This window comes from Geotrypetes seraphini, chromosome 13 (genome assembly GCF_902459505.1).
Source record: "Geotrypetes seraphini chromosome 13, aGeoSer1.1, whole genome shotgun sequence".
NCBI classification, from domain to species: Eukaryota; Metazoa; Chordata; class Amphibia; order Gymnophiona; family Dermophiidae; genus Geotrypetes; species Geotrypetes seraphini.
In genome coordinates, this window is record NC_047096.1 from 65839154 (window position 1) to 65866987 (window position 27834).

Genomic DNA, 27834 nt, shown 5'->3' on the forward strand with positions numbered 1-27834 from the left:
CAGAACATATCATCCCAGGTAGTGAGGGATCTGCATACCAAGTTTCGTTCAAATCGGTCAAGCCGTTTTTGCGTGATCGCGGCACATACACACATACATACACACATACATACCTCCGATTTTATATATATAGATTAGTGGTTAGACCAATCAGCGAATATTCTGTAGAATGGTTTTTCCTAAATCCTGTCTGGTTTGGATGAAGTGCATTAGTTGATTCAACAAAATCTGACAGTTGATCAAATACTATCCTTTCAGTTAGTTTTGCTAGGAATGGTATGTTGGCTATTGGACAATAATTTGCGGGAACCTCGAAGCTAGATTTATGATCTTTTATTATCGGGAGAATTGTGGCAGTTTTCCAAGCAGAAGATAATAAACTGGACTTAAGGCAATATAAAATAAGAGAATGTATAAAGGGCCAAAGCATGAAAAAATTTTTTTTAGGAAAAATGGAGGAATAGACTCTGAACGAGAGCCCTTTAGATTAACTCTTTGAAAGAGGCGCTCAATATCAGCTAATAACGAAAGATTAAAAGTGGAGCATTTGGCAAAGGGTAGGGTTGGCCGTCGATAGAGGTACTAGTAGGAACATTGGATGGAGTATGATCGAGTTTATTCCGTATATCACTGATCTATTTACAAAAGAAATCTGTCAGATCTTGGGCTGTTGGTCTGCTCTTAAAATTAGAGTCTTGTTTTTGAGGGATAGGAGTACGGTAATGGATTTTAGAATAGAATAGAGAATTGAGGGGTTTTATTTCTTATGATTTTCCATTAAAGACTTGGCATCTTGTACATCACCACTGCAGTTTTTGCTTTTCAACTCGATCTTTCACTGCAGTTTTGTTGAATTCTTTGTTTCCAATGGCTTCTGGCCAGTGGCACAGCCATGAATGGGCAAAGTGGCATAGTAGCACTATAGTTGGTGGGGATCTCCAAGACCCACCAGCTGAAGACTTCCAGCATCTACTCCTTCAAGAGATCAGAGGGGGCTTAACTTTGTTCCCTGACCGCCCCACACCCAGTATCTTTAAATATTTTAGTTCTTTGCCGGCTACAAGCAGCAACACAGTCCCCCCTGCTCATACTGACCTGAGCCTTCCCTCGGACACAACTTCATGTTTGCGGGACAAGAAGTTACATCAGAGGGAAGGCTTGGAGCCAGCACAAGCAAGGTGAATGAGTTGCTGCCTGCGAAGACCTAAAGAATTTAAAGGTAGGGGAGGGAAGAGATGTTAAGTGACCCGCCCAATCACCTGGGGGAAGGGGCAGGGTTGTCATGCCTACTCACTGAGCTCAGGCTGCCAAAAAGGAGGGTGTCGATCACTTAGGCATGATCCTTTAGAAAAACCTATCCAATGCTAAAAACCAAGACCAGAGTCCAAGAAGCATGGGAACCAGTTGGAAGGATACAGGTCTGTCAACACTTAAAAAATAATTAAAGAACCGATTCACCCTCAATTAATTTGCTGAAACTACAGAACTACACAAATATAAAATATTACATTTTTGGTGTCTAATGAAATCAGAGTGCAAAGAAATTACCAAGTTTCCAAGTTTATTTATTAAAATTTGTTATCCCGCTTATCAGATTTCTAAGCGGCTTACAGTAAAAAAAATTTATAAAAATGGAGGGATATACAAACAATAGTCATTAGATGATGGTATAAATATACATTTAGACATTATAGACTGACTCAGAAGGTAGAAAGGGAGAAATACAATATTGAATAGGACACAAAGACATAGCATTTAACAACCATAAGATCAGCTATATAATCATAAATTTGTTATGAAAATAGACATTTATTGAGCATGCACCTTTACTTTTAAATTCTACTAATCTGCTGCTGGAAGGATAATGATGAGAATGAACTTGAGACTGAAAGCATCTGTGGCACCAGATTCACAGTGAACTGTTCCATACTGTATCCTCTCAATTACTTGGTGGCATTATTTAATAAAGATTATACTCAGAATATAGAATAGGAAAAAAGTATAATACTCAGGTGTCAATATTCAGCCAGCAGCAGTGAGTGGTTGTTTTTTTTAGCATAACTTGCTCTAGGGGGAAGTCTAGAAGGCTGGGCTTGGACCCTGGGCAAGCACCAAGCTCTATCTTCATCAGGTGGGGCAAATTAGTACAAAAGTTCTAAATGCAACATGAGATTTAATTCATCCCTTAACTCTTTTACCAGTAGTCAGGCTCTTATAAATCAGACAAGGTTGCCACACACGGACTGGTTTGTTGGTCTCAGTGTCCACCATCTATATCTTTAGACAACAACAAAAATCATGGCCCAACAGAATTTAGATTCTATTTTATTTACCATCATACAATCGATCAGTTTCCCACTCGCTTAGGATGTGTCTTCTCCTCAAGAGACATCCTAAGGAACTCTATGTAAAGATCAATATCCAAGCAACAGAAATGCAAGGGATCTGGGGAGAGTAAGAAGCGATATAGATCGCTCTGAAAAGAGAAGATGGAACTTCTATCTACGTGGGTGTAGTATACAGACATCAGACTCAATCGCAACAAATTGATAAGGATCTGATTGTGGATATCCAAAAGTTTGGAAGGAAAGAGGTGGTGCTGCTGTTGAGAGATTTCAACTTGCCGGATGCGGAATGGAATGTTCTGTCTGTGGAATCGGAAAGAAGTAGGGAGATTGTGGATGGCTTTCAAGAGGCTCAGCTTAAATGATGACGGAACCCATAAGGGAAAAAGTGATATTGGATCTGGTCCTCACAAATGGAGAGTGTATCTCTAATGTTCAAGTGGGTGCTCACCTGGGAAGTAGCGATATAACGGCTAAAGTGGAGCGAGGCCGCATGATACTTAAAGTCCTAGATTTGAAACGTATGGACTTTAATGACATGGGAGAGTACCTGAAGAAAGAGCTGTTAGGATGGGAGGACATAAGAGAAGTGGAAAGACAGTGATCTAAGCTGAAAGGAGAGATAAAAATGGCTACGGACCTTTATGTGAAGAAAATAAATAAAAACAAGAGAAAAAGGAAATCGATATGGTCTCCAAACTAGTGGCAGAGAAAATAAAGACGAAAAAGTTGGCGTTCGTGAAATATAAAAAAAAACAAGAAGAGGAGGAGTGCAGAAAGGACTACAGGGTGAAATTAAAAGAAGCCAAGAGAGAGATACATCTGGTGAAAGCGCAGGCGGAAGAAGAAATGGCTAAAAATGTAAAAAATGGAGACAAAAATTTTTTCTGATACATTAGTGAAAGGAGGAAGATAAAAAATGGAATTGCTAAACTAAAAGATGCTGGGAACCAATATGTGGAGAGTGATGAGGAAAAAGCAAACGTGCTAAACAAACACTTCTGTTCTGTGTTCACGGAAGAAAATCCTGGAGAAGGACAGAGATTGTCTGTCAAAGCAATGTGAGAAAATGGAACAGATTCTGCGCCGTTCATGGAGGAGTGTTTATGAGCAACTTGAAAAACTGAAGGTGGACAAAGCGATGGGACTGAACGGGATCCATCCCAGGATACTGAGGGAGCTCAGAGGGATTCTGGCTGGTCCTATTAGACTTGTTCAACATATCTCTGGAAACGGGAGTGGTTCCTGGGGATTGGAGAAGAGCGGATGTGGTCCCTATTCACAAAAGTGGTCACAGAGATGAAGCGGAAAACTACAGGCCGTTTCACTTCTGTTTCACTTCTGTTGTTGGAAAAATAATGGAAGTGTTGCTGAAAGAAAGGATAGTGTACTTCCTTGAATCTAATGGGTTACAGGATCTGAGGCAACATGGCTTTGCAAAAGGTAAATCGTGCCAAACGAACCTGATTGAATTTTTTGATTGGGTGGCAGGAGAGATGGATCGAGGACATATGCTAGATGTAATTTACTTAGATTTCAGCAAAGCCTTTGGTACAGTTCCTCATAGGAGGCTCTTGAACAAACTTGAAGGGCTGAAGTTAGGACCCAAAGTGGTGAACTGGATTAGGAACTGGCTGTCGGACAGACGCCAGAGGGTGGTGGTTAATGGAAGTCGCTCAGAGGAAGGAAAGGTGAGTCCCTTAGGGTTCGGTGCTAGGGCCGATCCTGTTCAATATGTTTGTGAGTGACATTGCTGAAGGGTTAGAAGGAAAAGTTTGCCTTTTTGCGGATGATACCAAGATTTGTAACAGAGTAGACACCAAAAAGGGAGTGGAAAATATGAAAAAGGATCTGCAAAAGTTAGAGGAATGGTCTAATGCCTGGCAACTAAAATTCAATGCAAAGAAATGCAGAATAATTCATTTGGGGATTAATAATCGGAAGGAACCGTATATGCTGGGAGGTAAGAAGCTGATATGCACGGATGGGGAGAAGGACCTTGGGTTGATAGTGTCCGAAGATCTAAAGGCAAAAAAACAGTGTGGCAAGGCGGTGGCTGCTGCTGGAAGGATGCTGGGCTGTATAAAGAGAGGCATAACCAGTAGAAGGTGTTAATGCCCCTGTTCAGGTCGTTGGTGAGGCCCCACATAGTATTGTGTTCAGTTTTGGAGACCATATCTGGCAAAGGATTTAAGACCTGAAGTGGTCCAGAGGAGGGCGACGAAAATGATAGGAGGCTTGCACCAGAAGACGTATGAGGAGAGACTGGAAGCCCTGAATATGTATACCCTAGAGGAAAGGAGGGATAGGGGAGATACAATTCAGACGTTCAAATACTTGAAGGGTATTAACGTAGAACAAAATCTTTTCAAGAGAAGGGGAAATGGTAAAACCAGAGGACATAATTTGAGGTCAAGGGGTGGTAGATTCAAGAGTAATGTTAGGAAATTCTACTTTCCGGAGAGGATGGTGGATACCTGGAATGCGCTCCCAAGAGAGGTGGTGGAGAGGAAAACGGTGACAGAGTTCAAAGAAGTGTGGAATGAACACAGAGGATCTAGAATCAGAAAATAATAGTAAATATTGAACTAAGGCCAGTACTGGGCAGACTTGCACGGTCTCTGTTTGTATATGGCCATTTGGGGGAGGGCAGGCTGGGGAGGGCTTCAATGGCTGGGAGGGTGTAGATGGGCATGGGCTGGAGTGAGTTTTGATGGACTTTTTAGCAGTTGGAACTCAAGCACAGTACCCGGTAGAGCTTTGGATTCTTGCCCAGAAATAGCTAAGAAGAAAAATTAAAAAAAAAAAAAAAAGAATTTAAATTGAATCAAGAAGGGCAGACTGTATGGACCATTTGGGTCTTTATCTGCCGTCATCTACTATGTTTCTTTTGTTTCATCTTACTAGGGATGTTATCCCAAAGGCCTCTGACATACCAGTGTGGTATTTACCAACAAAGTCACAAGTGAGGCATGCCTGAGCTAGAGAGCAATTGTGTTTACTTTCATTTTCATCTCATATACGGTAGATGTTCTTGTCTTTGTCAAAGTTCAGGTCAGCTCTGAACGTGTCACACCTTTCTATATATATGGATTAACACTTTTTATTTAAAGTACCTTGCTTACTTTCAAACAAAGAATAAAGACCGCCACTCCTCTCTTTTATGTGAGGGCATATCATAAGAATTCCTATAAACATTAAGAGAGCAAAACATTGGCCATCATGTCAGTAAGTGTGGCTGGAATGTTACTCAATACTGAACTGGGACCTGACTACTTGGCATTATTAGATTTCTACTAAACAGAATCAGATGAAATCACTCTTAGCTCATCAGGAAGGGAGAAAGGAATGTTTCACAGGAAGGGAGAAAGGAATGTTTCAAGGAAACTGGTTGAGAAAACATGAGAGATGAAAAAGCAATACTTTGCCCTGCCCAAGACTTACAGGCAATCTACTGCAGTTTCGTGATTGACTCTTACGCCCACTGGCCCAGGCATGCTAGAATACTGCAAAAGGAAAATCATCCACCTCTTACCTCCCAGATCAACAGGACTCATTAAACAATACACCAGGAACTAATATACTGCTGTGCTTATAGAATAAGATGTTGGTCCTTCCTGTTACATTCAACTACTTTCCAGCAATCCAGTAAGGGGAAGGCCGGCCATGTACCACAAAAGCTGCTGCTCAGCCCAAGAACCTGCTGGATAACTGAAAGATCAGAAGAACGACAGGGTCTCACCAGCATGAAGAGGTTGTTTAACGAAAATTAGTCAGCGACATTTTTTGACCGGACTGTACTAGTGGTAGAAAACACACATTTATTTATTTTCATTCATTCAATTTTTCTATACTGTTCTCCCAGGAGAGCTCAGAACAGTTTACATGAGTTTATTCAGGTACTGAAGCATTTTTCCCTGTGTGTCCTGGTGGGCTCACTATCTATCTAATGTACCTGGGGCAATGGGGGGGATTAAGTGACTTGCCCAGGGTCACAAGGAGCATCATGGGCATGAATCCACAACCTCAGGGTGCTTAGCTGAGGATGCCAAGTAGTCAGGTCTCAGCTTTAACTACTGCACCACAATCTCACCCATTTAGGGTAATGTTCAGAACTGTGCAGACTGGTGCAAAATCCACAGATACTATTATCCCCCGATTTTATAGTAGCTCTCAAAGGGAACATATTCAAATATTACCCCTCTAAAAACTGCCCGGGGAGATAGTTAACTACAAAGATTTGTACCTGCTTTCTTGGCAGAACTTTTTCTGGCAAAATCATAAGCAGTTTTGAAAATGCAGCTTTACATGATCTCCATCCCCCCCCCCCCCCAGGGAAAGCCTCTGAAAAAATGCAAGCAAAAATCCATGCACTGCTAAACATTGGTCTAACCTGCATGCAGTGTTCTGCAACACCCTTTCTTCTAACCAAATGGTTTTGATAATGTTCTCATTATGATGAACTGAAGATCACATTAATAAAAGTATGTGAACAAGAGAAAATGTGAAACACATCCCAGTGCCAGAATGCCTTAGACCAGGGGTGCCCAAAGCGTCGATCGCGATCGACCAGTAGCTCAGGAAGGCAACTCGAGTCGATCGCACTCGTGTTGCCGTCCTGATCTACGGGCCGATCAGCCTTCCTCTCCAGTGTTCTCCCTAGGGCCTTTTAGCTGGGCGGTCCGCCCAGCTGTCATATGCCGCTGCTGAACATTAAAAAAACCCCCAAAAAAACCGGCTTGGAGATTCAGCCCCTAGCGAACTTATGCTCCGGGCTCTAAAGTGTGCGTGCCGGCTTCTCTTCTCTTCCCTCCGAAACCGGAAGTTATGTCCGGTGGGGGGGGAGAAGGGAAGCCGGCATGCACATGTTGAGAGCCCTGAAGCAAGCGTTCGCTACGGGCTAATGCGGGAGACAGGTTAGTGAAGCATTTGTTCTTCTTCCTGCTGGGTCCTGCCTACTTTCTGTTTCCGCGAAGGCAGGACCCGGCAGCATTTCCCCCAATAGGTTGATCACGATCTTGGGCTGATCAGCCTTTCTCTTCCCGACGGCAGAATTGATGTCGGGGAGAGGAATGCTGGTTGGCCGAAGCAGGGAGAGCTTGGGGCCTGTTATTGGTGGTGTTTGGGTCCTGGTCCCCGATGGTAATGGCAGTGGCAGTGGCTTGGGGGAGCGCAGGGAGAAAGAAAGAAAAAGGGCAGGCAGGGATACAGAATGAAAGAAGAGAAACAGAAAAAAATGAAAGGGAGGCAGAGAGAAAGAGAGGGCAGGGAAGAGGAAGGAAAAGTTGGGGGGAAGGAATGAGGTCTGGAGGAGAGGAAGCATACAGGCTAAAAGAAGGGAAGAAAGATTGTATGCACAGTCAGAAGAAGAAAGTGCAACTCATGAAATCACCAGACAAGGTAGGGAAAATGATTTTATTTTAAATTTAGTGATCAAAATTTGTCTGAATTTATATCTGCTGTCTATATTTTACACTAAGGTCCCCTTTTACTAAACCGCAATAGAGGTTTTTAGCGCAGGGAGCCTATGAGTGTCGAGAGCAGCGCTGGGCATTCAGCGCAGCTCCCTGCGCTAAAAACTGCTATCGTGGTTTAGTAAAAAGGGAGGGGGTATATTTGTCTATTTTTGTATGGTTGTTACTGAGGTGATAGTGCTTAGAGTCATCTGCTTTGACCTCTTTGAAAAACCCTGGAATAGGAATGATGATTAACATTTTCTATGCATACAGTGTGCTTTGTGTTTTTTTTTAATTTTATTGTTGGTAGATCATTTTGACTTGGTCATTTAAAAAGTAGCTCGCAAGCCCAAAAAGTGTGGGCACCCCTGCCTTAGACTCAGACAGAAGTTACTGTTTAATACATGCACAATGGGAGCTTAACAAATACCAAACCTTACTAGAGGTGAATGGCAAACGCCAACTTACAGTAAATACTCCCAGCCCTGAAACAAACTACCCAGTGGCCCAGCAGAAAGCCCTCCTGCAAGCAATATAGAATTCCACTTATCAGAGGATATAACCAAATACCTTCCACATTCCTCCAGGAGTGCAACACAAGCAGGTTACATACACAAAACCTAACTAAGCCAAGCTGATTCAGAAAGATATCTGGAATTGCTCTGATATTAAATTTAACAAGCTCTTTAAATTAGTTGTCTGTGCTTAAGGCTGCAGGGCTTGGGGAGATGGGGAAGGCATTGCTGCAGAGGAAACAGCATGACTGATGGATTACAAAGAAATGTATATTGGTACCAAAACCTAGTATGTCACGTAAGGAAAACCTGTATTGTAAAAATCTTGTGCTGTAAGTCAGTGTTTCTCAACTCTGTCCTGGAGTATCCCCTTACCAGTCAGGTTTTCAAGATATCCACAATGAATATGCATGAAAGAAATTTGCATATAATGGAGGCAGTGCGTGCAAATGAAGTTAATGCGTATTTCATTGTGGATATCCTGAAAACCTGACTGGCAAGGGGGTACTCCAGGACCGAGTTGAGAAACACTGCTGTAAGTAACTGGCAAATCCAACCTGTAAACTGTTTGTGTGTCAACTAGGATAAAACTTGTACTGGAAAAATTGCATTGCAAGAATAACTAGGGTAATTTGTATATTAGTATTAGACCCCTAGTATGTGTCTAGTTAGGACAGGGGTGTCAAAGTCCCTCCTCGAGGGCCGCAATCCAGTCGGGTTTTCAGAATTTCCCCAATGAATATGCATGAGATCTATTAGCATACAATGAAAGCAATACAGATTGATGTGACATTGACGATCCGTACTGGTCCAGTGGCCGTGTGTACGGAGACCATCGAAATGAGCGCCCCAAGCATAGGTTGAAGAATCTGTTGTGAGGACCTTCTGATGAGGGGGCTTTTGAAACAGCAAGCCTCTGGAGAGATTGGAAGAGAGCATCCAACAGTGGAGAGACTGTCTCAATGAAGGAGTGACTGCACTGTGTTGAGAAAGTGGGTCGCAAACCTGCGTCCACTGAGATGTCAGGGTCCGCTGAGGAATTCTGAGGTGAAGTCTGGCAAAAGGAGTCACGTGTACTGTGGAGGCCATGTGACCTAGTAGTACCGCTGAGATGGAAGAGCGGGAAGACACTGTATGACAGAGTTGAAGGAGAGCTTCCAGACGTTGTTGTGGAAGGAATGCTCTGAGCTGGATAGTATCCAGAACAGCTCCGATGAATTGTAGATTCTGTGAGGGTTGAAGTTGGGATTTGGGGAAGTTGATTTTGAATTCCAAAAACTTTGTAGGAACCATGTGGAATCTTTGATGAGCCAGGGAAATACCTGAAGACCATGGTTCCTTAGAGCTGCTGCTACCACTACCAGGCACTTAAGAACATAAGAGGCAGACCAGAGGTCCATCTCGCCCAGCGGTCCGCTCCCGCGGCGGCCCATCAGACCCATTGCCTGAGCAGTGGTCCCTGACTAGCTCTATAACCTATCTCCACTCCTATCCCTATACTTACCTCTTCTCCTATCCCTATAGCCTACCTCTACACCTATCTATACCCCTCAATCCCTTTGTCTTCTAGGAACCTATCCAAACCTTCTTTGAAGCCCTGTAACGTGCTTCTGTCTACCACAGCCACTTGGTGAACACTCTGAGGGAGGAAGCGAGGCCAAAGGGCAGCACTCTGTATTGATAATGCAGATTCCCCACCCAAAATCTGAGGTATTGACAGGAGGCCGGATGAGTGGGAATATGAGTGGAGGCCTCCTTGAGATCCAGAGAGCATAACCAGTCGTTCTGATCTAGAAGGGGATAAAGTGATGCCAGGGACAACATTCAAAATTTTTCTTTGACTAAAAATTTGTTGAGAGCCCTGAGATCCAGAATGGACCGCAGATTGTCCGTCTTCTTCAGAACAAGGAAGTAACGGGAGTAAAAAACCCTGTTCTACTGTTCCAAAGGAACTGGTTCGATGGCATGGAGACGAAGCAGAGCTTGAGCTTCCTGAAGAAGAAGAATGGAGAAACTTTGACCAAGACTACGGCAGAACGAGACTTGGGAGTGATCATCAGTGCAGACATGAAGACTGCTACTCAAGTGGAGAAGGCTTCATCTAAGGCACGGCAGATGATGGGTTGTATCAAGAGAAGTTTCGTCAACAGGAAGCCTGAGGTCATGATGCCATTATACAGAGCCATGGTGAGATCTCATCTAGAATACTGTGTGCAATTTTGGAGGCCACATTACCGTAAAAATATGCTCAGAATTGAGTCGGTTCAGCGGATGGCCACCAGGATGGTCTCGGGGCTAAAGGGTCTCTCGTACGAAGAGAGACTGAACAAATTGCAGCTCTATACTCTCGAGGAGCGTAGGGAGAGGGGAGACATGATTGAGACATTTAAGTACATCACGGGACGGGTCGAGGTGGAAGATGATTTCTTTCTTCTCAAAGGACCCTCGAACACAAGAGGACACCCGCTCAAACTCAGGGGAGGGAAGTTTCGTGGAGAAGTCAGGAAGTACTTCTTCACGGAACGAGTGATAGAGCATTGGAACAAGCTTCCAGTACAGGTGATCGAGGCCCGCAGTATCCCAGACTTCAAGAATAAATGGGATACCTATGTGGGATCACTCCGAGAGTCCTACCAATGAATAGGGTCGCTAGGATATAGACTTAATAGAGCAGGTCAGTAAAGTTAAGGGGGCCAGTAGACTTAAAAGGGGGTCAATGGTATGGGCAGACTTGATGGGCTGTAGCCCTTATCTGCCGTCATCTTTCTATGTTTCTATGTTTCTAAGGGCGGTCTGGGATGGACTGGAAGGATACTCTCTTGGAGGAAGCTCTGGTGGAACCTGAGTGAAATGAAGAGCGTATCCTTCCCTGATGAAGGACAGCACCCAGAGGTCAGATGTAATCGTTGTCCATTGGTGGTAAAAATGATGGCGATGACCTCCAATGGGGAGGGGAGATAGGTTAGAGACAGAATGGTGGAGGTTACGCTCTGTTGTAAACAGTCAAAAAGGCTGGGTAGCCTTAGGTGCAGCAGCAGGTTGAAATTTGTGTTGCTTCTGAGGCTGCTGTTTCTTAGGAGGAGGGCGAGTGGAAGGAGCCGTCCTCGGAGCTAAACGCCTCTGGAAAATGGAAGGAGGGTGTGTAGGTCTGGCAGGAGCTGGCTTTGGTAGGTCTGACAATAGAAGCAAAGGATATTTCATGTTCAAACAATTTCTTGGTGGCTGCCTCGATAGATTCATCGAAGAGGTCATTGCCTGCACAAGGAATATTAGCCAAGCGGTCCTGAAGATTAGGATCCATGTCAATGGTACAAAGCCAGGAAAGGCAACGCATTGCTACAGAACAAGCAGCCGCCCGGGCAGACAACTCAAAGGCATCATAAGATGACTGAAGAAGATGTAATCTGAGTTGTGATAGAGAAGCGATGACTTCCTGAAATTCAAAGTGCTTTTGAGTGTCTAAATAAGTAAGAAATTTAGGCAAAAGAGCAATAAGGAACTCAAAATAAGTGACAAAATGTAAATTATAATTAAGGACTTTAGAGGACATCATGGCATTTTGATAGATGCGACGTCCAAATTTGTCCATTGTTTTCTCTTCTCTTCCAGGAGGAATGGTAGCATAAACCTTGGAAGGATGGGATCTTTTCAAAGAAGACTCCACAAGTAGGGATTGGTGAGATAACTGTGAATTCTCAAATCCTTTACAATGGAGAGTTTTATATCTGGAGTCTAATTTTCCTGGAACAGCTGGAATTGCATAAGGAGTCTCCAGGCATCTGGTAAAAGTTTGAGACAAAAGCTTGTGAATGGGAAGCTTAAGTGACTCTGCTGGAGGTTGAGGAAGATGCATGACTTCAAGATACTCCTTAGAGTATTTGGAACCAGCATCCAATTGAAGGTCCAAGTCCACAGACATCTGATGAAGAAAAGAGGAGAAAAATAGCTGATCCAGTAATGCCTTGCCTCGAGAAGGACTCGAGGACATCGAGGCAGCCTGAGTCGAAGATGAAGCTTCGGCTGGAAAAAAGGTATCAAAAGAATAGGGAGACTTGGACGAGGCAAGCAAAACCGCTGAGTCTTCGAGGTGTGGAAGTGGAGACCTCGAACAAGGAGTCGGCGGTCTAGTAGAAGTAGGTGTAGATCGAGGCTTAGTTGAAGAATGACGCTCCTTAGAAGAAGAACTATGCCTGGAAGGATGCCTCGATGAAGGTATTGATCGTCGGTGAGAACGGTGCATGGAAGCAGATCTCGAAGATCGAGGAGACTTCGCCCCAGAGAGGGAAGCAGCCGATGCCACCAAAGACTCTATCCTTGTACAGAGTGCGAGGATTCCTGCCGAGGCACTTGCAAAGAATCTGCTCCTTATTTCACGTGCTTAGATGCCAGATCAGACGCTCACAGAGACTCTACTCCCTGCATAGAGGCAAAGAAAGAGGCTCGACCTCACCAGAGTCTGCAGAATGCCCAAGCTGGATTAGAGTAGCTAGCTTTGGTCCCATTTTGATAAGGAACTGAACAAATTGCTGCTCTAACATGGTCTGGAAAGAAGCCGGCAAGATGGATCCGCGTCTGAAACCGGACCACTTGCCTTGGCTGGAGGTTCCACCGAGGCAGTGGAAATGTGCTTCGACTTAGAAGTCTTAGGCACCTTAAGCACCACCGGTGGAACTGTCTGCTGAGGAAACAGAAGGAGATACAGCAGACGTCGTCGAGGAAAGAGCCGCTGCAAACGAAGAAGGTCTGATGAGGCTCGAGGTCGAAGCAGTGGAGGCAGGAGGGCCCTCGTTCGAAGGCGAGACTGAAGTAGGCTTCGGAGTTGAAGAAGTGGTCGAATCCATCTGGAAGAGCTTCTCCACTGAAAGTAGACGACGTTTAAGGGCTCGAGGTTGAAGAGTAGCATAGCGTTCGCACAACTTTGGATGATGTTGTGGCCTAAGGCACTTGAGGCACCTGGTGTGTGGGTCCATACGAGAAATTGCACATTGACACTGGCTACACTTCTTGAAGCCTATCGCTGGCCAGGACATAGAAGGAAAAACAGCCACTGCAAGGTTGCAGCTCCTGGGCTATGGCCGAGCAGCCTGCCCTGGCAGCTGAATGGAATAGATAATTTTTTTTTTTTTAAACTAGAAATAAAGTAAGTACAGCGATTCGTGAAGAAAAATAACACAAACCGCGATGAAAGAAGGCACGAAGAGAGAAAGTTAAACGCAGAGAGTCAAAAACGGACTTCTCGGCTCCATGGAAAACTGAGAACTGAGGAGACGCGCCCTACACTGGGTGGGAAGGCACTCGCGCATGCATGGTGCAGTCGACTCGAAACTTCTAGTTTCTACAAACAAGTCTGCTTGCGAGGCTTCCGCATCCGGGCTCCGTCGATGACATCACCCATATGTGAGAATAGGCTGCCTACTTGTCCTGGGATAAAGAAAGATTCCCATGGCAGAACATTTCTCCTGCAGGCTGTTTAATTAGAAATATCTGAGAAAGTTGAATGGCATGAGCTAAGTACAAACAGTACACCCTTCAGAACTGGATGTTGGAAGGAAGCTGCTTAGCTTCTGAGATAGGAAGCATCCTCCAGTGATGGGTGAGTCTTGAATGTTAAGCAGATAGACCAAAAAGGGGTGTGTGGGGGAATCCCTAATTTATTTATTTATTTATTCATTTAATTTTCTATACCGTTCTCTCATGAGAGCTCAGAACGGTTTACATGCATTTATTCAGGTACTCAAGCAGTTTTCCCTCTCTGTCCCGGCAGGCTCCCAATCTATCTAACGTACCTGGAGCAATGGGGGATTAAGTGACTTGCCCAGGGTCACAAGGAGCAGCGTGGGTTTGAACCCACAACCTCAGGGTGCTGAGGCTTTAGCTTTAACCACTGAGCCACACTCTCCCCTAATGTACTACTTCTTGGTCAGCACTAGAGATGAAGACTGGAAATGGCATTTGCCTCCAGGGTTGGAGGTTTAGAGGTTAAGATTAAGGTGGTTTTAGGACTCTTTGGATGATCTGTCATGGCTGAATCATAATGTGGGATATAGCTCCATTGAAGATAGTGAAGAGCAAGCAGACTGCAGTGATGTTGGCTATGTTCCAACCAAGCAGTTCCCAGGGCACCATAGATCATCTAAGACGCCCTCTCTCAAGTGGTAGCTCCAAATCTATAATTTGGAAATTTGGGAGGGGGGAATGGAAGAGTATTGTCTCCCCCCCCTTTTTTTTTTTTTTTGCATTTTGGCATCACTGAAGGTATTCACCACGGTGTGCTGGCGGCGTTTGTGGACACCTGTGAAGTGTGTTCCAAACCATCATTGTTGAGGGGACACCGCAATGCCAACATGAGCCAGTATAGACAGCTTTTTCTGTAGTGGGGGGGGGGGGGGGGAAGCAGTCCAAGCCACAATCATAACTGTAGGAGCAAAGACTCTGCTAGGCGGCACAATAATCTGCAGCATGTGAATCCTTGTAGGCAGGGAAGGAGGACCAAGCCAGCATCACAGCTGCAGGTGCAGCAGTGTGCTTGCTGAACATAACAAGTTCATGAAAAAAGTACTGATCAGCCCCCAGAGACTGCAAATCAGCACTTCACCAATTCAGGATAAGGTCAATAGCAGTTTAGCGGCTTGGGTTGTTCCAGGCCTTAGGGCACTTAGCAAGGAAGCACTGCTGCACCTAAAAGCAGACACATTAGCAGAGCTGCAAGGTGTTTGCCTTAGCAGCGCACAGTGCCACAGTCCTTATCCTCATACCAGCCTTCATGATTGGGAATGCAGTGCTGCACCGGCAGACTTGGCATTCCACAAAATGTGGTTGCCTCATGCAAGGTGGAGCTTGGTACGTGTGAAAACAAGCCATTTTATGCCATAATTCTGAGATGATGGCTCAGCATCAACAGAAGTCAGCAACATGTGGTCTCAGAAAATGACTATCAGGAGCACAGAGTATGTTGCTAAAATCAGGCACAGAACCATTGGATCTCACATCAGTGAATCAGCTTCAGCTCCACTGCTATTCAGCTTTCTGGACTTCAAAGGGCCTTTAGTACATACAGCAAGACTGTCCATGAAGAGAAGCCTCTGAGGAAGTCAGGTTTTTTATACTTCCAGAAGACAGGCCTGGCAATTCAGTGAAACAGGTCGCTTATGTGTTACCTACATTACTCCAGAAACTGCCTACACAGGAATAGGCAGGTCTACTGGCACAGTGCAGGGGGAACCATCACAAGTGATTATCAGGGATGGAAAGCCGTTGCTGGCCATACATGGACATGTTGTCTGTTCTGGTCTTGGGGTCAACAGTTTGTGATCAAAGAAAGGCAAAATTTAAGGGAACTAAGGTGAGAGAGAAGGAGAACTTAGAGGAGAACAGGAGGATCTGGCCTGACGAACAGAAAAGATTGGAGTAGAAAAGGAGGGGCGCTGGAAAACAGGAACCAACTTAAATTCCCGTTTAACAAAAAGAAAAACCTCGGAGTCCGTTGGTTTTCCACTATATTTTTAATACTACCGTAGTAACATTTTTGATAGTAAACCAGACAGGTAGAGAAATACACTGTTTGAACAACATAGTGACGGGTGCCAGCTAATGAAGTAAGATTTATCTCGGTTTGGGCATAGATAGATGAATTCAAAGGGGTGAATGTTTAAATAGTGGAGTTCCCCAGGGGTCTCTACTGGGACCACTGCTTTTTAACATATTTATCAGTGATCTAGAGATAGGAATAACTGGTGGGAATTAAATTTGCTGATGACATAGTTAAATTGCAAGAGGATTGTGAAAAATTGCAAGAAGACCTTGTGAGACTGGGAATCAAAATTTATTTTTTTAATTTATTTATTTTAATTTATTTATTTATGGCATATAACGTTTAATGTCAGCAAGTGCAAAGTGATACATGTGGGGAAAGAGGAACTAGATGGGATCTCAAAGTCCATTCCTTGAGGGCCGCAATCCAGTCGGGTTTTCAGGATTTCCCCAATGAATATGCATTGAAAACAGTGCATGCACATAGATTCATTGGGGAAATCCTGAAAACCCGACTGGATGCGGCCCTCAAGGAATGGACTTTGAGACCCCTGAACTAGAACTATAGTTACGTGATGCAGAGCTCCACATTAGGAGTCATCACCCAGGAAAAGGATTTAGATGTCATTGTTGAGGATACTTTGAAACCCTCAGCTCAGTGTGTGGCGGCAGCAGCAGCAGCTAAGAAAGCAAATTGAATGTTAGGAATTATCAGGAAAAGAATGGAAAATAAAGTTGAAAATGTTATAATGCCTTTGTATTGCTCTATAGCAGGGGTCCCCAAAGTCCCTCTCCAGTCAGGTTTTCCCCAATGAATATGCATGAGATCTATGTGCATGCACTGCTTTCAATGCATATTCATTGGGGAAATCCTGAAAACCCAACTGGATTCGGCCCTCAAGGAGGGACCCCTGCTCTATAGTGTGACCATACCTCAAATACAATGTGCAATTCTGGTCACTGTATCTCGAAAAGATAAAACAGAATTAGTAAAGGTGCAGAAAAAGGCAATGAAAATTATAAAAGGGATGGGACAATTTCCCTATGAGGAAAGGCTAAAGCAGCTAGGGCTCTTCAGCCTGGAAGAGAGATGGATCAGGAAAGAAATGATAGAAGTCTATAAAACACTGAGGAGTAGAATGGGTAGGTGTGTATCACTTGTTTACTCTTTCCAAAAAAAATACTAGGCCTAGGGGACATGCGATGAAGCTACTAAGCAGTAGATTTAAAACAAACGGGAGAAAATATTTCTACGCACCACATATAATTCAACTCTGGAATTCATTGCCAGAGAATGTGGTGAAAGCAGATAGCTTAGCAGGGTTTAAAAAAAATGTTTGGATAATTTCTTATATTCTCAAAGCCATTATTAAGATGGCTTTCAGAAATCCACTGCTTATTCCTAGAATAAGCAGCATAAAATCTGTTTTTCTCCTTGGGATTTTGCCAGGTACTTGTGACCTGGATTGGCCACAGTTGGAAACAGGATATTGGCCTTGATGGCCCTTCAGTCTGTCCCAGTGGCCTAGGGGTTAGAGCTGTTGCCTCAGCACTTTAAGGTTGCAAGTTCAATCCCAGCCTACGCCTTGTGGCTTTGGGCAAGTTATTTAACTCACCATAGCTAAGACGAAAAAAAATAAAAAATTTAAATTGAATCAGGTTGGGCAGACTGGATGGACCATTTGGGTCTTTATCTGCCGTCATCTACTATGTTACTATGTTGCCCCAGGTACCAAAGTTAGACTGTGAGCCTGCTGGGGACAGATAGGGAAAATACTTAAGTGCATTGTAAACCACTTTGGGTGAATATCTTCATGAAAAGGTGGTTAATAAATCCAAATAAATAAAAAATACATTATGACTAAAAGAACCTTTGATACTCAGGGTGAGAATATACAAGTAGGCCTCTGTAAGTTCTAGAAAAGTGAGAAACTCTCCCTGATGCATACCACTATCATTGACCTTAATGTCCCTTTCAGAAGGTTGAAGATCACTCAGTTTACCTGCTTTAGGTCCAAAAATCAGTGGATCATGCTTTCCTTTTTGGGTACAATCAAGTAAATGGAGTACCGGCCTGTTCCTTGCTCACCACAGATACTCCTGCCATCTGTATGAGTCTGTTTAATAGCGTCCTGATCATTGCTACCCTGCCAAGGAAATGGTAAAATGACTCCAGGAAGGTGTCAGACAAGGAACAGAAAACTCCAGGTCATAACCCTTGAGAGTGACTTTGACCACACACTGATACAAGGTATCTAGTCTATCTCCAGTAATGTAACAAAACAAAAACTTAGATTCCCACCATCAGAACCAGAGACTAGGCCCCAAATTCTCATTGTGCTCATCAGGCACCCCTGTGCTCCTGGCACCACCTTCTCATCTGCCTCTTTGCCCCCTCCCCCCTCCAAAAGGAGTATTCCTTTGATTAAAACCTAGTCCCCTAGGAAGCACTGACTCTCTCAGGATAGTACCTTCTCACTACCATCTCAGGATAGTACCTTCTCACTACCAGAAGTGACTTCTGTCTGACAGAAAAAAAGCCTGATGTCTTGAACATATCCTCCAGGAGCCTAAGAACCTTAAACTCCCCCAGGTCCTCGACAAGTTTGTCCAAATCCTCACCAAAGAGCAGCCAGAGAAAGCAACATGCAGATGCAAACAGTGACATACTCTTAGCCAGTGTCTACTAGAAAGGCCATTTCCATTTCAAGATGCAATTTCTCCAAGCCTTCCCATACTGCTCTGGACAGGGATCCCTCTGGCGGAGAGTGTGGCGCAGTGGTTAAAGCTCCGACCTCAGCACCCTGAGGTTGTGGGTTCAAACTCACGCTGCTCCTTGTGACCCTGGGCAAGTCACTCAATCCCCCCCTTGCCCCAGGTACGTTAGATAGACTGTGAGCCCGCTGGGACAGAGAGGTAAAACTGCTTGAGTACCTGAATAAATGCATGTAAACCGTTCTGAGCTCCCCTGGGAGAACGGTGTAGAAAATTAAATAAATAAACTGTTCTGCCCAATGAAAACAAGCTTTGGTCACTTATCCACTGCAGATCATCTTCTTCAAAACTAGGGCTGCCACATCAAAGGGTTATTTCAAGAGACCCTCTATTTGAAGATCCTGCAAATCCCTCAACAGGAATGGTCGTTTTCTTGGTGACAGTGGACACCCAACACATTAAACTTTCCCCTGGATCGGTAGCATGGAATGTTGCTACTCTTTGGGTTTTGGCCAGGTACTGGTGACCTAGATTGGCCACCGTCAGAACGGGCTACTGGGCTTGATGGACCATTGGTCTGACCCAATAAGGCTATTCTTATGTTCTTATGAGTCACAACCTCTTTGGGTCTTTTTCTGAAACCAGGTACAGTCTTGACAATTGCAGAGATTTTGATAAGTAGTATATCAAATATTAATAAACTTGAAAACTTGACATTGGCTCAATCACCATAAGTCCGCCATCTGGGATCTGCCATTCAGCTATAATCATTTCCCCATGGAAACAATTTATTGCTGCAGCTGCCTCTGCCAGCTGGTCTTTAGGGCCTTCAGATTCAAAGGGATTAGTGTGGGTAGCTCATCCTTATGGAAAATGCAAACCACAGTGGCATATTCCCCAGGAAGTTATCTCCTCTTTATCCAGAGACCTAGCCTCCTCTAACTCACAGTCTGAGCATAACCATGGTCCTCCAACAGGCCTATGCCCAAGTCCAATGCTAGCTCCCAGCCCCTTGTATAGGCAAAAGACCTTACACAGAACAGTGAACCCTACACTAAACACCTGGAGCCAATTCTGCTTGCATCTACTCTGGTTGAGCCATCTAGGAGCTACATGGAAGTTTCAACCAAGAGTCCTCTGCCTGAGCTGCCCTCATCTCAGCCAAAACCAAATACTGGCATTTCTTACCAAAATCAGGTCTCCAAATGACTTAGTGTCTCTGCTTCCTTCAGGCACCCACTCTACCTCAACACCACTCACTGCCTCCTGGAACCCCATCAAGGGACTTGTAGGGGTCCTCCTCATAAAAGCTGCAACAGCTGCTTGTCAATTTTTATTCAGTGGTTGCTGCAGGCCAAGCAGCACCAACTATGCTCACCTGAAGCCACCATGTGTGTTGCTCAATCAGCTTCCCACCTTTCCCCCATCCTTGGAGATCTCTTCTGGGCACTGGTCATGTAACTTTTTTTTTCTATCTGGCAGTTTCCAGCTCCTGGTCCAAGATACTCAAATACTTTCTCCCAAAAGTAGAGGGCGGAGGCCAAGGCTCAACATGAAAAACTCCATTGTCCTTTCCATGGCAGGGGAGTGAGTGAAGGAACCTGGACCACCAACTGTAGAGAATGACACAGGGGCAAATTTGTCCCTGTTCCCACAGGAACTCAATTTCCCCATCCCTGGTTGCTGTCATGTCCCATTCCTGTAAGCTCTGCCTTAACTACACAAACCTCAAACACTTATGATTTTAAAGTGTTTGAGGTTTGTGCAGATGAGGAGAGAGCTTGCAGGGACGTGGCAGGGACAGGAAAAGAATTTGCCGTGATGGGACAGGAAAATGAGTTCTTGCGGGGACAGGGAAAAATTTGTCCCCGTGTCATTCTCTAATGTGATACCAACAGACTGGCCCTAGCCCCACTTCTCACTATTTTTTTTTTTTATTATTTATAGGCCCCAAAAGACATCCTTCCTAGGAACTGCCCACAAAGAATGGTTTCCCAGTTTCCCTCTCAGTCCTACCGGACTAGACCCATGCTGCACAGGCTCACCTACCATATGTTGAAGACTGAGAAAAACTGGCTGCTTGTAAATTGCACAGGACCATTTGTAGGGAGGTGACTAGAGAGTTGCGCGGGGACAGAAATCCCACCCGTCCCCACCCGTCCCCGCCAAAATCCCACCCATCCCCACCCGTCCCCGTGAGGAATCCCTCCGTCCCCACCCGTCCCCGTGAGGAATCCCTCCGTCCCCACCCGTCCCCGCGAGGAATCCCCTCCGTCCCCACCCGTCCCCGCGAGGAATCCCCTCCGTCCCCACCCGTCCCCGCGAGGAATCCCCTCCGTCACCATCCTTCCCTATAAACTTCAGAAATAGTTATTTTATTTAATTATGCTACTGAATTAAAGGCTCTGGTAGAGACCCATTTACAAATAAGCAAAGAGACTATTAATTTGGAAATATTAATTGGGAAGAATACATACTTTGTAAATGGGTTTCTACCAGAACCTCTAATGTAAATATAAAATATAAATACTCAGCTGATGAGAACCCACAAACTGTCAGCTGAGGACTTCCTTTGCAGTTGGCCTGGGGTCCCTTTTGCCAAGCTTGGCAGGCAGCAGTAGCGTCCCTGAGTCACAGATGCTGGCACCTCAGTGGCTCATGGATGCTGCCAGCGACTGCTGCGCTTGGTGGAGGGGAGTTCTGACCATCTCTAGAGGAGGTCCTCTGCTGGCGGTGCTTGGGGATCCCCACCAGTCACAGCAAGGGCCAACAAGTACTTCAACACTGTAGAAATAAAACCAGAAATGCATTTCCTTTTCTTTTGAACACAAAACAAAGATATCTGCCATATACATTTCCCAAGGCAGATGACTCTATGCAATGTCACCTCGGTAACAAAATACAAAAATAGACAAATACACCCCCTCCCTTTTTACTAAACCACAATAGTAGGTTTTAGCACAGGGAGTTACGCTGAATGCCTCGCGCTGCTCTCAATGCTCATAGGCTCCCTGCGCTAAAAAACAATATTGCGGTTTAGTAAAAGGGAGCCATAGTGCAAAATATAGACAGCAGATATAAATTCTCAAAACAGACACATTTTGATCACTAAATTGAAAATAAAATCATTTTTCCTATCTTTGCTGTTTGGTGATTTCATGAGTCTCTGGTTGCACTTTCTTCTTCTGACTGTGCATCCAATCTTTCTTCCTTTCTTTCAGCCTCCTGTATGTTTCCTCTCCTCCAGACCTCATTCTCTCCCCCAACTTTTTCTTTCTGTCTCCCTGTTCCCCCTTCTTTCTGTCTCTCTGTCTGCCCCCTTTCTTTCTTTCTCCGTGCCCTCCCCCAAGCCACTCGGTTTGCTGCCACCGCCATCGGGGAATAGTCCCCAAGCCACCGCTGTCCCAAGCTTTCCCTGCAGAAGCGTCGCGCTGACCAGCATTCCGCTCCCTGACGTCAATTCTGACGTAGGAGAGGAAGTTCCGGGCCAACAAGGCATTTCTCCTCATTCCATCCAGCCTGAGCCCCATCTCTCCTTGATCCAGCATTTCCCTTCTGTGTCTGTCAGAATTACCATTCCACCTATTTTCCAGCATCACCCTTCTTTGTGTCCATCTCACCTATATCCCTATCTCACCACTTTTTCAGAATCTTCATTTGTCTCTGTCCTTGTCTTTACCCCATGTTCACCATTTGCCCTTTCAATGTCTTTATCTCCCCCCCCCCCACACTTTTTCAGCATTACTTATATGTCTCTATTTCACCTCCTCTTCATGTCCCCTCTGTATCTCTATCCTTATTCAGTAGGTCCTGCTTACTCTTTCTCTTCTTTGTGTCACTATCTTCATTTTCAGCTTTCCCCCCTTTTCCTTTGTTACTGCACCCGGTAGCCAGAATCTTTCCACCTTCCCTCCACTCCGGCCCAGCCCAGTATGAAATATTTCCTTTTGTTTCCCTCCCCTCTCTCTTTCTCTCTCTCTTCTCCTCCCTCACCCACGAGTCCTGCATCTGGCCCTCTCCCTTCTACCTGCACCTGGCAACACCCCCCTGCTCCGCGGCTCTCTTAAGCAACTCGTCAGCAGCGGTGATCAAGACAAGCTGCCGACATCGAGGCCTTCCCTCTACGAGTCCCGCCTTTGTGGAAAAAGGAAGTTGAAACAAGCGGGACTCGCAGAGGGTAGGCCCCGACGCCAGAAGCTTGTGTCGATCACTGCTGCTGAGATGCCGAAGAGAGCCGCAGGTAGAAGGGAGAGGGAGATAGGAAGGCTGTAGAAGCTCCGGAGCATGACACCGAACCCGGCCAGGATGATTTCTTTTTCAGGCTGCTGCTGCCGCTGCCATCCCCCACCCGAAATGACAAAAAACAGCCTAATGCCCGCGTCGGGAAATAGCCATGCTGAGCAGTGAGCTCAGCACGTACACAGATGAAAGCCTTGCTTGCTGATTGGTCCGGCGGCACGGTGGGGCGGGGCCGCCGGACCAATCAGCAAGCAAGGCTTTCATCTGTGTACGTGCTGAGCTCACTGCTCAACATGGCTATTTCCCGACGCGACGCCAGACTTGCATCGCCAGAATTTAGGTAGGTTGTTTTCATCCCCGTGGGAGTCCCGTGGGCAAGGGGGCGTCCCCGTGGGAGTCCCGTGGGTCAGGGGGGCATCCCCGTGGGAGTCCCGTGGGCCAGGGGGCGTCCCCGTGGGAGTCCCGTGGGCCAGGGGGGGAACCCGCGGGATCCCCGCGGGACCCGCGGGATCCCCGCGATCCCCGTTCCCGTGCAGACCTCTAGAGGTGACTTTCATTCAATGATTTTCAGTCTCCATCTGCTGGCAAGAAAGTGTATATTCATGCATCTGGACTGGGTTGGAGAGACAATTTTGTGTAGGAGGAGGAATCTAGTGCACTATCACATCCCTGAACACTCAATTCTGTGATTATGCTAGGCTCAGTCTCTGTACCCTTAACTGGAGACTGCGCTTTGTTGCAGTATGGATGTACATGATCTGTAGAGAAAAAGAGACATTTCTAGGCAAACAAACCTAAGACTATTCCAGGCAGTAAAATAACTGATAGGCATAGGAAGTTAGGGGAAAGCCCTATCCATAAGACAGCACTCATGTAAAGCAACACTTAAGGTATATAGAACCCTAACCTGATCTGGTTGCTGTTCACAATTAACAGTGCACAAGGCACCCCATAAAGCAGGGAGCAATAATTCTTTAATAAATAAGCTACCTTAACAATAAAAACATTTCACTAAAATACCTATCCTGCTGCAAGTTGAAATGACTTTCTTGAAGGGGGGGAGATAGGATGGTCATGGGACACAGTTGCTTGAGAAAAGGATAAAAATATCACCATTTAAAAAATAGTAGCTATTACTCGAGGCCACCTTCCAATTCAAATTGATAATGAAATAAGTTAAAATGCATGTCACAGTGAGACTGTGCGGTGGTCTAGGAAGTACTGAACCAGTTGCAACCTAAATAGCTTAAAGAAGTTTCTGAAGTATTTGCTGAAACTATTAAAACAAATAAAAGTTTGCAGAGCAAGGAAGTGCCAGATCTACTAGCTACCTTTATTAACATAATAGCAGTGATAAATGAAGGCTAGCACATGATGTGATTGACCCATATGAGTAACCTACACACTTTCCCACACCAACACCAAAGTGAATGCACAAAGTAACCCTTGCCACAATATCTGCAGTGGCCTGGGAGCCAGAGATAGCCTGACTTGGATGCTGTACAGGTATAAGAGAACAAGAATAGACATCTGCTGCTACATCTGGCCCTCTCCATCCACTGGCTCTTCTTCCAACACTCCTAAATTCCCCAAAGGAAGACAACTATTTGGAAAATGAATAATAATTTTAATAATAATTTATATTTATTTACCGCCTAACCAGAAGTTCATAGCGGTTTACACAATAGGTACTCGGCATACAATATAATAATATCATACATAATAAAATTCTAAGTAACTAATACAAGCATTAAAACTAATAAATAAGGAGAACACAATATAAACTAAAATAAGTATGGATAAAAAGTACATTATAACTACATGATAATATGAAAAACAATAATGTATATTATATTGTTTAAATAAGTGGGTTTTAAGATCTTTTCGAAATTGATAGTAAGTAAGAAACAATAAGATTCAAACATGAATTCATTAATCCTGCTTGGAATGCTAAGGTCCTATCCAAAAATTATGAATAGGGAATGGTCCTCTAGTAGCAATTTACATCTCACATATTCAGGTCGAAAATGACCAACTAAATCTATATATATATAAAATCGGAGGTATGTATGTGTGTATGTGCCGCGATCACGCAAAAACGGCTTGACCGATTTGAACGAAACTTGGTATGCAGATCCCTCACTACCTGGGGTGATATGTTCTGGGGGTCTCGCGGCCCACCTGCACACATGGGCGGAGCTACAAACAGAAAATCAGATTTCACCCATTCATGTCAATGGAAAAAATGTAAAAAGCTGCCATTCTCACTGTAATTCAAAAACGGCTTGACCGATTTGAACGAAACTTGGTATGCAGATCCCTCACTACCTGGGGTGATATGTTCTGGGGGTCTCGCGGCCCACCTGCACACGTGGGCGGAGCTACAAACAGAAAATCAGATTTCACCCATTCATGTCAATGGAAAAAATGTAAAAAGCTGCCATTCTCACTGTAATTCAGAAACGGCTTGCCCGATTTGAACGAAACTTGGTATGCAGATCCCTCACTACCTGGGGTGATATGTTCTGGGGGTCTCGCGGCCCACCTGCACACGTGGGCGGAGCTACAAACAGAAAATCAGATTTCACCCATTCATGTCAATGGAAAATATGTAAAAAGCTGCCATTCTCACAGTAATTCAAAACCGGCTTGACCGATTTGAACAAAACTTGGTATGCAGATCCCTCACTACCTGGGGTGATATGTTCTGGGGGTCTCGCGGCCCACCTGCACACGTGGGCGGTGCTACAAACAGAAAATCAGATTTCACCCATTCATGTCAATGGAAAAAATGTAAAAAGCTGCCATTCTCACTGTAATTCAAAAACGGCTTGACCGATTTGAACGAAACTTGGTATGCAGATCCCTCACTACCTGGGGTGATATGTTCTGGGGGTCTCGCGGCCCACCTGCACACGTGGGCGGAGCTACAAACAGAAAATCAGATTTCACCCATTCATGTCAATGGAAAAAATGTAAAAAGCTGCCATTCTCACTGTAATTCAAAAACGGCTTGCCCGATTTGAACGAAACTTGGTATGCAGATCCCTCACTACCTGGGGTGATATGTTCTGGGGGTCTCGCAGCCCACCTGCACACGTGGGCGGAGCTACAAACAGAAAATCAGATTTCACCCATTCATGTCAATGGAAAATATGTAAAAAGCTGCCATTCTCACAGTAATTCAAAACCGGCTTGACCGATTTGAACAAAACTTGGTATGCAGATCCCTCACTACCTGGGGTGATATGTTCTGGGGGTCTCGCGGCCCACCTGCACACATGGGCGGAGCTACAAACATAAAATCAGATTTCACCCATTCATGTCAATGGAAAAAATGTAAAAAGCTGCCATTCTCACAGTTATTCAAAAACGGCTTGACCGATTTGAACGAAACTTGGTATGCAGATCTCTCACTACCTGGAGTGATATGTTCTGGGGGTCTCGCAGCCCAGGAAAAAATGTAAAAAGCTGCCATTCTCACAGTTATTCAAAAACGGCTTGACCGATTTGAACGAAACTTGGAATGCAGATCCCTCACTACCTGGGGTGATATGTTCTGGGGGTCTCGAGGCCCACCTGCACACGTGGGCGGAGCTACAAACAGAAAATCAGATTTCACCCATTCATGTCAATGGAAAATATGTAAAAAGCTGCCATTCTCACAGTAATTCAAAACCGGCTTGACCGATTTGAACAAAACTTGGTATGCAGATCCCTCACTACCTGGGGTGATATGTTCTGGGGGTCTCGCGGCCCACAACTCTATGTTGCTTGCTCAAGGGTGGGTTCACCCAAGAATTTATATGTTCTTGCTCCAGGAGGTGAAATTAAAATTGTTGTTTATAATCACGTTTTGCGTTAGTTGTATTGTATTCATTTTGTCAAATATTTCACATTATAATTTGAATATTGTACTTTTTATTAAGCTGTAAAAAAATAATTTCATTCACCACTATAAAGTATCTTTATTTGAATCCATTTACAGTGTTATTGCTATAATTAAATACCCGTGCAACGCCGGGGCATCAGCTAGTACAGTATAATATCTCTACCTCAAGGTTCTCTCATCCACCCATCTTTACCCTTCAGAATATACTCCCTGCCCATTCATTAGCTCATGTTTATCTCTAAGAGCCCACTCTTCCATCTTTACTCCATCTCTATCGCCAAGGCTCCTTCACTCCCACAATCATTACCTCCTCCCCAATCAATACCCCATTTCTATCCACAAGATTCCTTCCCCGCGCCATCTACTCCATCTCTTTACTCCCACCACACACACAGACATATCACTACTCAATTTCTGTCTCCAAAATTCACTCTTTCCCAATCATTAGCCCCTTCCCTAATCACTACCTCTTTTCCCAGGATCCCTTCCTAACACCATCTACTCAATCTCTTTACCCACAATCACCCCCCCCCACCCAATTATCTCTGTCCCAAGGAATGGTTTACCCGTCACCCACAAAATCTTCCTCAAAATACATCCTCACTTCCACCCCCAAGATCCCCCTAACCACTACCTCATCATCTCCGCCTCTATACTCCGAGACCCCTGGAAACAGGAAACTGGGCTAGTTGGACCACTGGTCTGACCCAGTATGACTATTCTTATGTGCTCCTCTTTCCGTTGCTTCCAGGCCTCTTACCTGACTGCTGTCACCCGGTAATGATAGTATCTCCGGCGACTCCTTCGGACAGCAGCACCATGTGTCCCCGAGCCCCGCCCCACCGCCGTTTCTAACCGCCGACCCGGAAACAGAACCGGAGCAACAACCGAACCAAGCAAACAAAATGGAGGCCCCCCCACAGCTTGCAATGCGCATGCGTCGAAGGGCAGGGCGGTGGCAACGCGCCCCTCCCTCCAGACCGTCATCAGATTCCGCCTGCGCAAAACAGCGAAGTGCTTCGGCCATATTGAGAAGGTCGCGTTCTCGGCTCTTTGCCATCGCTGAAGAAGCGGACATTTAGTTCAGTGTTAGTCTGTCAAATAACTTTATTGATATGAAAAGCAATACACACGTTACCAAG

General features: G+C 44.9%; 1 protein-coding gene across 3 annotated transcripts in view; it reads right to left on the minus strand.

The window, feature by feature from the left end:
- The window catches only part of WIPF2 (WAS/WASL interacting protein family member 2), a 67140-nt gene extending 39517 nt beyond the window's left edge, over positions 1 to 27623 (minus strand). For 2 of the 3 annotated variants that reach the window (XM_033918239.1, XM_033918240.1), the window contains exon 1: positions 27453 to 27623. The gene's annotated coding sequence lies outside the window, so the exon portion shown is untranslated. Of the gene's footprint in view, positions 1 to 17849; positions 17948 to 27452 lie in introns of those variants that run through there. The other variant, XM_033918241.1, reaches the window with a different exon arrangement.
- Positions 27624 to 27834: the final 211 nt, after the last annotated feature.